The sequence below is a fragment of the Carassius auratus genome, chromosome 24 (assembly GCF_003368295.1).
Source record: "Carassius auratus strain Wakin chromosome 24, ASM336829v1, whole genome shotgun sequence".
NCBI classification, from domain to species: domain Eukaryota; kingdom Metazoa; phylum Chordata; class Actinopteri; order Cypriniformes; family Cyprinidae; genus Carassius; species Carassius auratus.
In genome coordinates, this window is record NC_039266.1 from 19,160,400 (window position 1) to 19,172,668 (window position 12,269).

Below are 12,269 nucleotides of genomic sequence, written 5' to 3' on the forward strand. Positions count from 1 at the left end.
ATAATGAATGTGATTCGCTCGATATTCAAACTGATACAAAAAGAGTGGGATAAAATATGCATGATTGATACGGAAGATGGAAATAATAATAACTGTTTAGGTGATGGCAGAACTTTAGAGAGCATGTACACCTAGCCTAAACTGAGATATCATTAAGTACGGAGGGAAAAGGGCCAAAAATACCCGAAGAAGCTATTTGTTAGCCATTTGCATTTTTATTCATCTCAATGGTAGTTGGTTGGCTGGCGCAGTATGTCCTTGCCATCTGTGATCACCCATTATCTGGATTTTGTACACAATAAAATGTCTCATTTGTTCTAAATGCATGGAAACCAGTGATCAATATTCTTAAAATTTTCTCATGAATGATATTAGGGTGAGTACATAATGACTGGGTTTTCATATATGGATGAACTACTCCTTGAAAGTAAGGTTAAATTAGGTAAATTGTAAAATTCACATGCCAAATTGATGTCCCTGTTTTAAAGCTGCAACCTTCCAATGCCATTAGAAATTGAAATGCTAATGAATGCCCTTTAAGTGCGGCAGTGACCTTAATGGAAAAACCATTTGTCAGCATCACAGTTTATTTATACATCGCTGATTTTATATTTACCTCACAGCCTATGAGCTCTGAAAGGTCAAAACTTCATGTCATGTTGTATAGGATATGGGCAGCAAATGGCACAGGGGCAAGTGGGAAATGAAATAAAGGTCTGATTGTGAAAGCCAGTTGTTAGTTCAATTTGAAATGCATTAGGGGTTCAGGCCAAGCACTTACACATGGTATCTTCACACTTTGGGTGATAAATGACCTGTGGGTATGTATGGATCAGTACATAATGTAGAATGCAATTGACTGCAGCATTAAAGATGTTTCAACAATTTACTGCAGTCTTTGTCCAACAGCTTTTACTAATGGAACACTGCAACTGTCCAGCAACATTCAGATTTGAAGCCTAACTGACTGAATTTTATTCTTTAAGTGCATGTCACATGTCACAGCAGGCGAAAGTCCACTGCACATGATCAATATAGTGTAGCGATTGTCAGAGGTTACTATTCGAAACTAAGCAGCTTCAAAATGGCCCATTGCATGTTCAAAGTTTAAAAAACTTGTATCCAATGAGAAATCCACATGCCAAAATTCCAGATTGCATATATTTCCTGTTTTGCCTACAGAATTTATATTTACAAGGGTAAATGTGACCACAAAAAGAGGCATAAAGTCTGGAACACTTATCCCAATAAAGGTGAGTCTTTGCAAAAAAACAATAAATAAAATAAATAAATACAAATAAAAAATAAAATAAAAAAGTTGTATGTATACCTTTTCAGAATTTCAGAATGGAAGTAAAAGGCTTTTTAGTAACTTTAATTTGCAGTTTGTGCATCCCTAAAGACCAATTCTCACTCTAGTTGATGGATTATAATTATAATTCATGATAGTGAAGATGTATTTCCGTTTCCGTCCTAATTGAAGTATAGCATTTCATTATTATTGTATATTCTCATATTTCAGCATACTGATGAAACACTGTAACTGGTTTTTCAAACTTTAACTTCAGGCTGCTGGCAGATTGATGAGATGTGTTCTGTGGATCATGTCATCCTAAACACCTCTGAATTTTTCATGAATGGCCCCTGATGTGTCACGGGCAAGCTGGCGTTTTATTAATAAAAAGCTCACTGGCAGTAAAACAAGCCAATGGAATGCATTCCATTACTGGAAATAAGAATCGAGAAAATGTGGAAAATGTAAGAGTTTGGCATTTAAATGATTATGCAATTTAAGTCAACATAAAATGGCATTGCCAAAACATTTAATATTTACAATATTTAATTAGAATTTTTTTTTTTTTGCTCTGATGAATCATGCACAATAAGACCAGCCATATGTTTTTATGTAAATAGGAATGATTTTGATTTCATGTTAACTTTGAAATGTTTTATGAAGTGAAATAATAATTCAATAATTAAAATTTTTACTGCAGAACTGGTAAGCATTGTGGAAGAAAATTATGTCTATTCTAATCTTCATTAAACAATAATGAAATGTTCCTCAAAAAAAACTGCTGTCACAAAAATATGTTTATGCAGCCAGGAAAGGATCTTGTTGTTTTAGACAAAACACACTCACTACAGCACTCAAACTGGGTCACATATGACAAGATATGAAATTTTTATTATTTTTTGGAGTGATATTTTGCCAGTTTTACCTTCACTGCCATGGCATCAAACAGTAAACCATGGCTCATGATTGTCATCATGACAGCAACCTTTCAGAAGAGTTTTCATTATTTCTGGATCCTGAGAGAAAAAAACAGCATGTAAGTGCTTGAAGAAGATCATTGATCAATGATTAAATCATATTTAATATCCAAGATCTTTTCTTGCTCTTTCTGTTCTAGCAAAGGTTTAAATGTTAGAAATAATTGTAACTCCTGACCTGGATTTGTTTTTGGTTGTTTCTGGATTATTCCAGTTTTGTTGTAGGCTATACAAAGTCTGCATTGATGCTGATTTTATGCAACCTTGAACTGACTCTGAATTTAATTAATTATGTAATTAAGTATAACTATGCAAATTTATGTGATTTATTTTATTTATTTATTTTTGCTTTATTTTAATAAACGCCACAAAAGCTGTCTATCTCTTTCTGCTCATCTATAGATAGATTTGCTTTCAGAGCAGACACTGAAGGTTTTCAGTGTGATTCTCATGGGAGGTAAAGCTGTTTGTTAGCAGCCTACAATCGAATCGTTAAAAAAACAGATGCATTTGCTCAGCCTCATATCTGTGGGTGTTGTGTGACTAAAACACAAACTGACATCCGAAGAGACATGGACTTGTGTAATGGAGGAGGAATGTTTACAATGATGAAGGTGTCTGATGATCGCTCATTTAACTGACCACAAGCCTTATTCTGTGCTGCACAAACTAAAGAGAGACCCCAGTAATCTCACATGTGTCTCCTTAGGAGTTCTCAACAATTTCACAAAGTTGGCTCAGATTTGCTTCAGTACAAATCAAATATTTCACATCAATTTCTTCCAAGACCAAATTATGACTTCCATCCATATTAAACCATTTACTCTTACTGTATGACAATAACTTCAGACAATGATATACTACAAAAAGTTTCTCCTCAGTGTTTTTGAAATGTTTTGTGTTTTGAATATTCTAGCTTTTTGACTTTGTCAAACCAATCCCAGGTCACATGGATCCACACAAATGACTAAACCACAGTTTTTTGTAAAGAAACTTGCGCACACTTATAGACTGTTCACTTAATGCATGTGATGTCACTGTTTTGCCAAAGTCACATTTTCAGAATATACACAGAGACAATTAATGGTATACTTTACAAAAACATGAACTTTGTAACCCATTTTTTATAAATGAACATTTTCAGGCCCCCAAAACACCAACGGCCAAAGTGCATGAATGCATATTTTTCTGTTTATAGATGAAAATGGTATTGGCTGTTTGAATTTTATTTCTTCTAGGGATGCACAGTATCAATGCTTAATGAAATATTCATTTTATAGTGTAGATTATAATCTTGTGACACGGAAATTCACTTGTAGATTTTAGCAGTTTTAGGCTAGCATTTTAAATTTACTTACTGACAAAATAGCATAAATTTTACCAGAATATTAACATCAGTGCATACATAAATTTATAAAAGGAACCTTAGGAGAAACAGCTGACAAATTTGATACTGAAATCAAATGTAACTTGGAACTCTGAGAAATTCAAGTGCAACTCTTGAGCAAAAAAAAAAAAAAAAACTTCTGGGAACTTATGGCTCACCTCATGACAAATTATAGGAAACAGAGTCATTTTCCATAGATTGTCAGATTCATTTTACATTTCTTTTTGTCACACTTGCTGTTTGGAGCACTAGACTCACCTGTATTCTCACATAAATATATACATAAAGAGTTTTTATACAATGTGTTGCACGATTAGCAGGGCAGTGAGCTATGAAGCTAATTGCCACAATGTTCTCTCTAGCACCGTGCTATTCCATTCAGTTTATGAAGATGAAAGTGGCACACTAGCTTGAACAATCATTCTGGTATTAACTACTAACACTTCTTATAAAAGTATTATACTATAGCTTTTTTTTTCATAAAAATAACATGCAAACAATAAGGCAGCATAGTCCCACAACCTTCATAAGTGAGATCTAGATAATCTCAAAGAAAATAAAAGGTAAAACATAAAATTTAAAAGTAAGTAAGATTTTTTTTTAAGAAATATATTTTGTCTTTTAAAATATTTATCAGCACAACACTTTAGAACATATTAGAACATTAGACCACATATTAAAATGATTTATAAAGGATTATGCGATGCTGAAGACTTGAATAACATCTGCTGAAAATTCAGCCTTGCATCGCAGGAATGAATTTCATTTGAAAATATATTAAAATTGAAAAGATCAATTTGAAATTGTAATAATATATCTGTATTCTTGATAAAAATAAATGCAGAGACTACTTTCAAAAACAAATCTCACTACCCCAGACATTTTAACAGTGTGCTAATGTACTATAAGAAAATATTAGGGCTATATAGTGTATGTTGCATGTAATAACAAGCAATAGAATATATCTAGCCAAAATACACAGTTTATAAACAATTTTTAATCAGCAGAGCGTGTAGTTACAGCATCTACCAGCAGGAGCTAACGGGACATGCCCAAGCACCCAAAACTTGACCTCTTGGACAGTTTTTTTCCTTTTTTCTCTCAACTTCTTTATTATGCCGTCTATTTGTTATTATAATTTTTTTGTCTTGTTGTGTGTCTGATTAGGGGACAGTCAGGAGAATCCTGACCACTTTAGACAGAACATGAGGTTGTACTGTTGCTATTCTGTATCTGCCATGGAAAGGAAAGTAGTGGGAAAATAAAATTAGAAGTTAACGAATGATGGATTCAAGCAAGAAGCAAAATAATGCAGTTTCTAAATGAAACATATACAAATGTACAGGCATTTCATGAAATACATTCATGAGTTAGTACATCATGTCTATTTTCTGCATTGGAATTTTAGTTTTTTATCTCACAATCCGATGGGTGAAGAGGATCAGTTGAGTTTCCCTGTCATCTGCTGGTGGCTGGTGCTCACTACAGATACACAGCAAGATATCAGCCCTGTCTGTATAAGAGAATATTTCAGTTCATAAAGAAGAAATTCACTAGGATTGTAACAAGCCCCCTGCTTCCCCAAATATAAATATTTTATATAAAATTTTAAGACAAATTTAGTTTATATATATATATATATATATATATATATATATATATATATATATATATATATTCCACTAAGAATTATAACCTTACTTTGAAGTTTTTTATTATTATTAGGCAATTAAATGCAAAGCCCAATTTTTAATCCTGAATAAAAAATATATAATGCATGATAATCCAATAGTCTGTGACATTTTTATAATGCTTAAAACACAGCTCAAATAACAAGTGGATATAAAGATGTATGGATATTAAGACTGAATAAACAAATGTGTTTAAACAGTTTAAAAGTGTCATGGGCAGGCCTCTCAATCTCTGATCAAGAATAGACTCGATCTGACAGCTGGCCAGCTGATTTCACGCAGGAGGAATGCTCATATCAGGCTGGAGAATGTTATAGACTGCTTGCCAGAGATTCACTTCCCTCTACAAACCTTTGATCCAGTCATTACATGGGCAGAAATGCAGGCCTTCAGCCCTCAAATCCCACCACAGACAAACAAAGCCAAGTCAGTAAATCCAGCACAGGTGGGGGATTGTTATAGTCATCATTTCCTGTGAAGAAGCTAGGCTGAAGCATTTATTTTCCCATACATTGATATTAATGGTTTAAGTATAGGCTAAATTACAAGAACGCACATTAACATCAAGGAGACATCTATTTGACGTCTGCATGTACATCTGCCTGACTTTTTTGGGGGGTGTCTGTATAGGTCTATATAGGACGTTTCCTATCAGCCTAAATATTTCCAATGCGCTTTTTTTTCTAAAATTTACCTGGCCCCCATCCACAGCATGCGGCGAGGCAGCACCATTCACATTTTACTCAAACTCCCTTTACTTCTGTAAAGACATAGAAATGAAAGGCTTCCTCTGCTCTAACTGCATTTTTTTGTTTTGTTTTTTGGCTGCCATGGCAACAGTAGCCTACCTGTATAAAAAAAAACGGCTACAGCTGTCAGCTGGAGCTTTGTAGGGTCATAAACATCCTAAACAGTATAAGGAATATTTATCAAACTTTATATGCTCACATGCCATTGTGACTCAGAGGTTCTCGCGTGTACAATTCGATTGCAACTGTGGGCCCTATCATACACCCGCACTCGCATTTTCCTGTCCAGCTCCACGTCGTTTAATTAGCAAATGCATTTGTGCTCATTTGTGCGGCCATCGGCGTGCTGGTCTAAAAAGAGGTGTGTTCAGGCGCATTGCTGGCGCAATGTTATTTTAAGTAGCTGAAAATAGACTGCGCCATAGACCAACTCAGACCTGGTCTAAAGTCTGGCGCAATGTTTTTTCTTTGTTTTAAGAGCGTGTTAGTATAACCAGCTGAAAAATAAATGTGCTAAACCGAAAGGTACTTATGTTTAGAATCTCAGATAACTTTCAGCCTGAAAGCATTTAAAATAAGACAGAGATAAATTAATTAATAGAACATGGTTTATAAATGTATTGATCTGAATGTCTAACAGTAAAGGTTAACTCTGTCTTCTGTTCATTCTCTTTCACAGCCACATGCATGGATTCAAGTGTTTCACACTACTATAAACACACTTACACCAGCTCGAGCTCTGACTGTAAGCAGATCTCCCAAAAGAATTACTGAATAATTGGTTGCACAGTGAATTCTACATACTACATTTTTGAATTATTTAAAAATACATATTTTATTCAGCAAGGATGCACTGAATAACCAAAATAATAAAAAGTGACAGTAAAGATGCATAATATTTATAGTCTTTCTATTTCACATTTTTGAGCTCCAGATCAACATATTAGAATGATTTCTGCAGGACAGTAAAGACTGGAATAATAAAGATGAAAATTCACAGGAATATATTACATATTTGCATGTATTCAAATAGAAAAGGTCTATTTTGAAATTGTAATAATCAACTCAAAGTACCATTTAAATGTATCTGTCATTCACAAAAGACTTTACTGATCTCTCTTTCTCTTTTCCCCTTCTTGAAGGGTTGTCTGAGCCAACAAACAGATATTGACTTTTGCATAAAAGACATCAGGCTTTCATTCTGTGGGTCCAGCCGAACTACATTCTCAACATCACAGCTGCATCTGGAACGGACAGATTCATAAAAGTTCTGCGTTTCTCACAGCTGTTCAAATGGAAGTACAGTGTTATTTTACATGTTTAGATTTCTTCTGCTCTCCTCCCCTGTGTGACAGACTGTGTGTAGGCTGCTTGGCTCCACCATTTCCAGGCTGCACAGGACAGTGTTCTGGTGACAGATCCGCCCTGGGTTTCCGTTCATTAGAGGGCCAGCGGGAATGTGGCAGGCTGCGAGGGTGTTGTATGAGGCGTAGCCTGCAGTAATGTCCCAGTTTTTTGTGTTCACTCTGCAAGCTGTCCCCTTGATGTGTGTCTGTATGTGTGTGAGAGAGAGTGCATTACTAAAGATGATTGTTGTAAATCAATATCCTATACAACAGTATAATGATTTTTAGAGATGATGTCACACACGCATCAAGGGGACACAACCACACTCTGATATTCTTGGAAGTACGTGGATTAGTGGTTAGAGAGTTTGACTCCTAACCTTAGGGTTGTGGGTTCGACTCTTGGGCCGGCAATAACACGACTTAGGTGCCCTTGAGCAAGGCACCGAACCCCAAACTGCTCCCAGGGTGCCGCAGCATAAATGGCTGCCCAGTGCTCCGGGTGTATGTTCACTGCTGTGTGTGCGCGCTCTGGATGGGTTAAATGCAGAGCACAAATTCTGAGTATGGGTCACCATACTTGGCTGAATGTCATGTCACTTAAGTACCATGGTGTATTTTAAAGTACAATAGTATTACCATCCTTCACCATCACTATACAATGGTACTTAGAAGTACCATTTTGAATACCATGGTGTATGACTATGGTAATCATTCTGGTATAATCTGAAGTACCTTACTGTAGTACCATGTAAATACCATGGTAAATAAATACGGCAATCGTACGGTACCCATTTAAATATCAAAGTGCATCAAAACAACACTGAAGTTCACTTTTATCACTTAAAAACATACCATAGTATTTCTATGTTTTTTGTTCATGGTACTGTGATAATAACAAACTTTTAGAATCTAGTAATACTATGGTACTCTTTGAGCTATAGGACTACACTTGGAAATATACTGGAATATAAATAACATGGCAATCTTTAATGCACTACTATCACAGTTTTTTGGGGCATGGTAGTGTGCTAATACAATGATATTTTGGACCATGTACCATGGTAGTATTATTGATATTCTTTTCGAAATACAATAGTTTTACCATCCTACACCATCACTGCACTATGGCACAACCCACAGCACGTTTTTGTATGTATGGCTAACACAAAGAACCTAGGAGTACCATTTTAGATATAAAATACAATTGAAAAATATTCAGTTACTATCACTATACCGTGGGTTGTCAGTAGGAACTGATCTCCTCTATTAAGTGGTTTCTTTTAGCATAGGTGTCTTGTTAGTGTAGTGTTTTTACAGTAAGAGGTACAGATGCTGATTGTTTAGGAATCTCATGCAGTGCAGACTTTCCCGTGTGCTGTGCATCTATCTTTAGCACACTAGGACCAAATAACTTGGCATGGGTTCAGCCCGTTGCCATGGACACTTTTGTACAAGCTCCAGGCTGCTGATTCGTGAATGTAGAGTGAAAGCACGTGCCGCACAACACAGTAGATCACAAAATCTAGCTCACATTTACATCTGATCAATAAATCCATGGGGCCAGATGAACAGTGCATCAGTTATATTTTTGATCATCAAAGGTTAGTTAGTTTTAATTTCCCAAATGCTGCATGAATTAACACACATCAACTACAATGTGTGATTTGATTAATTAGGGCAATAATGAGAAACAGGATTCATGCCGGGGGGTGGCAGAGCAATAAAAAAAATAATGAGTTCTGAGCTCATCAAGTTAATTACAACAATAATGTTCTTGGGGATTCACATAGACTACCTGGAGCAAATAGACAACTCTCCAAGAAACAGGCATATCTAGGGACTGAAATATCATATATCACCTTAGCAACCCCTTAGAACATCCTAGCAACTGCACAGCAATGTGCTGAAACATTCAGAACACCTTAGCAACCACATAGCAACACACTGTTAACCACCCAACTATGCTGCTACAAAGTGATAGTTTGTAAGCACACTGCTGTGCAGTTACTAGGATGTTTTAAGTGGTTGCTACGGTGTTGCTAAAGCGATCACTTAGAATACCCTAGTCCTAGCACACCAATTAATCAAACCATCTTGTCCCTTCATGATCGCGTTCCGGGGCTAGTTAGAACACCCTAGTAACTGCATAATGTCCTAAAAAACGGTCACCACATAGCAACATAGTCTGGTGGTTTCCAGGATGTTGCTATGTGGTTGCTAATGTGTTCTGTCTGTTTAAGCACATTGATATTCAGTTAATAGGGCATTCTCAGTGGTTGTTTTCGCACTTAGCAACACCCTAGCAATCACATAGAACATACTAGCAACTGCATAGAACAATCAAAACACTAGCAATTGCTTAGTAAAAGGTTTGATGGTTGTCAAGGTGTTGTTATTCAGTTGCTAGGATGTTTTGACTGTTTTTGGCCATATTGCTAGGATGTCAGGACTAGGATGTTCAAAGTGATCTCTTTAGCAACACCCTAGCAACGACTGAGATCATCCTAATAACTGCATAGCAATGAACTTAAAAGAGTCACCACATAGCAACATAGTATGGTGGTTGCCAGGATGTTGTTATATGGTTGCTAGATGATTATGCACATTTGATATGCAGTTACTAGGTCATTGTCAGTGATTGTTTTTGCACTTAGCAACTGCATAGCAACATCCTACCAACCACATAGAACATAATTGTAACTGCACAGAACAATCAGAACACACTAGAACTCACATAGCAACATAGTGGGTGGTTGCCAGGGTGTTGCTATACTGTTGGTAAACTGTTTTGACTGTTTTATGGCACATTGCTAGGATGTCAGGATTAGGATGTTCTATGTTTGCTTTAGCAACATCCTAGCAACCTCTCAGAACAACCATTTTTTACACATTGCTATGCAGTTACTAGGAAGTTCTGAGTTGCTGCAAGCTACACACTAGAACACACTGGCATGTTGCAACTGCACAGCAACATAATTGGGTGGTTGCCAGGGTGTTGCTAAGCAGTTGCTATGGTGATGGCTACAACGAATGATATTCATGGTATCTTGCTTCCCAGATATGGTTCAATTCACTGGTTAAAGTGGCTAAAGTGTTTCTATGTAGTTGCTAGGTTGTCCTGGTGGTTGCTATGGTGATCTGTGATATTCTGGTCCCTAGATACAGCTCCTTAAATATAAGGTTATTTGAGCTTTTCCCTTGAACTGTACACAAGATGAATATTGTAATTCAAATAGCTAAAAAATATTCTAGCACACAGTCTCACACACATATAGTGATAGGTATCATTCACATTTCCAACGCATAAATTTCAGGATGCACAAATATTTTGTGTTTAAACAGTGGCAAATATGTTTTACAATGATTTTTCTTCACAACAAAATGTGCCTAGTTTAAACATCTGCCGTAAATTGAAATTTGGTTATATGCATAACACTACTGTGACATGAAAGTGAGAAGGATATAGAAAAAAAAAAAAAAAAAAAAACACTAACACACACACACACTTGACAAAGCCCTAGATAAAAACCCAAGAGTGTTTGCGAACCCTTTGTGCCGTTTTTTCTTTGTTTTGTTTTTTTACTACTTTTGGAGAGTAATTTAGCCCAATTGTGTGTCAGCATGTTCGTCTCAGGGAAACAACAGCTTTTCAAGGTGGCGTGTGTGCTTGTGTGTGTGAGTAGGCACATTGTGTTGCAGTTGTACGTGGGCTAACACATGGTTAGAGCAGCTCAGCTCTGAAAGCCTGAGAGCAGAAAGAGAGAGAGGACAAAGAAAAGGAGGGGGAAAGAGAGAGTGATAGCATGACAGAAAGCGAGAGGATCGGAGAGTTAAAGAGAGAGAGAGAGTGGGGCAGCCTGCCAGTGAATGGTAACACAGGATCAACTCTCAACCTACAGGAACTGCACTTGGACACACACACACACTCGTTATACACACATGCAACCATGCTGGAATGAACGGGACTGAAATTGTGGTCAGCACATCCCAAATAAAAGCATCAAGCAGAAGGCAAACGGTGGAGTGTTCGTTCCCTTTTGTGTTTCGGTCTAAATATCGTCTATTAATGTCATTCAAGCTTAAGTGTGACAATATTATACTGCTATGCCACCCTTTAACAATCTGATAGTACTTGGACGACTTCGTGCTGCTTGGTAACCGTGTAGTTCCAATCATGTGTACAGTCATGACCTTGATAAATGAAAGTAAGTATGCAGTTGTGTGTCAGTGATTTGTAGGCTTTTAATTCCTTTTAAGCCTGCTGCCTTTATTCCCGCCGTCCTGACTAGATGACAGGAGATCCGTAACAGGCCTGATTTAATGGGGTCTGACTTTTAGACGGTCAGTTTGTTATTGTGTGTCAGGAGGCTTACTGCGTCATTGCGATGGCATTCACCCTCACCGGGACACCCCCTCTCTTTCAGATGACCGCAGCGAGTGACAGGAAGTCTTGTAAAGGCTCGTACCTGTGAACGGTACACACACAGTTAATCACAAGAGAGGAGAGAGAGGCTGTGCTTCTGTCTTCCACCCACATTTCTGAATCAGACTGCATGTGATTATTCTAGCACACTGCTTCTATACAAGTTTGATACTTGTGTATCTCATTTTATACATTCTTTATTTTTAATCTGATGGGGTTTCTGAAAGTGTTTAAGTGATTATAATGTTTAGTCAACTGGCCATTAAGTTAAAAAAAATAAAAATACTGACAGTGATAAGGACCCAAACATGAAGCGGAGTGGGTTATTTGTGATAACTGATTGATTGTGCATCATTTGTCTCATTATGGGCTAGTTACAAAATTATTATTATAAATAAA

The 12,269-nt window shown here is 36.6% G+C and overlaps 1 long non-coding RNA gene across 1 annotated transcript; it reads right to left on the reverse strand.

The window, feature by feature from the left end:
* Nucleotides 1-7,274: 7,274 nt before the first annotated feature.
* LOC113042771 (uncharacterized) lies at nucleotides 7,275-11,838 on the reverse strand. The gene is made up of 3 exons (XR_003275625.1): nucleotides 11,821-11,838; nucleotides 7,415-7,650; nucleotides 7,275-7,342 (listed from the first exon to the last, which is right to left on the reverse strand). It is a non-coding gene; the product is annotated as an uncharacterized LOC113042771 (long non-coding RNA).
* Between the last annotated feature and the right edge of the window lie 431 nt (nucleotides 11,839-12,269).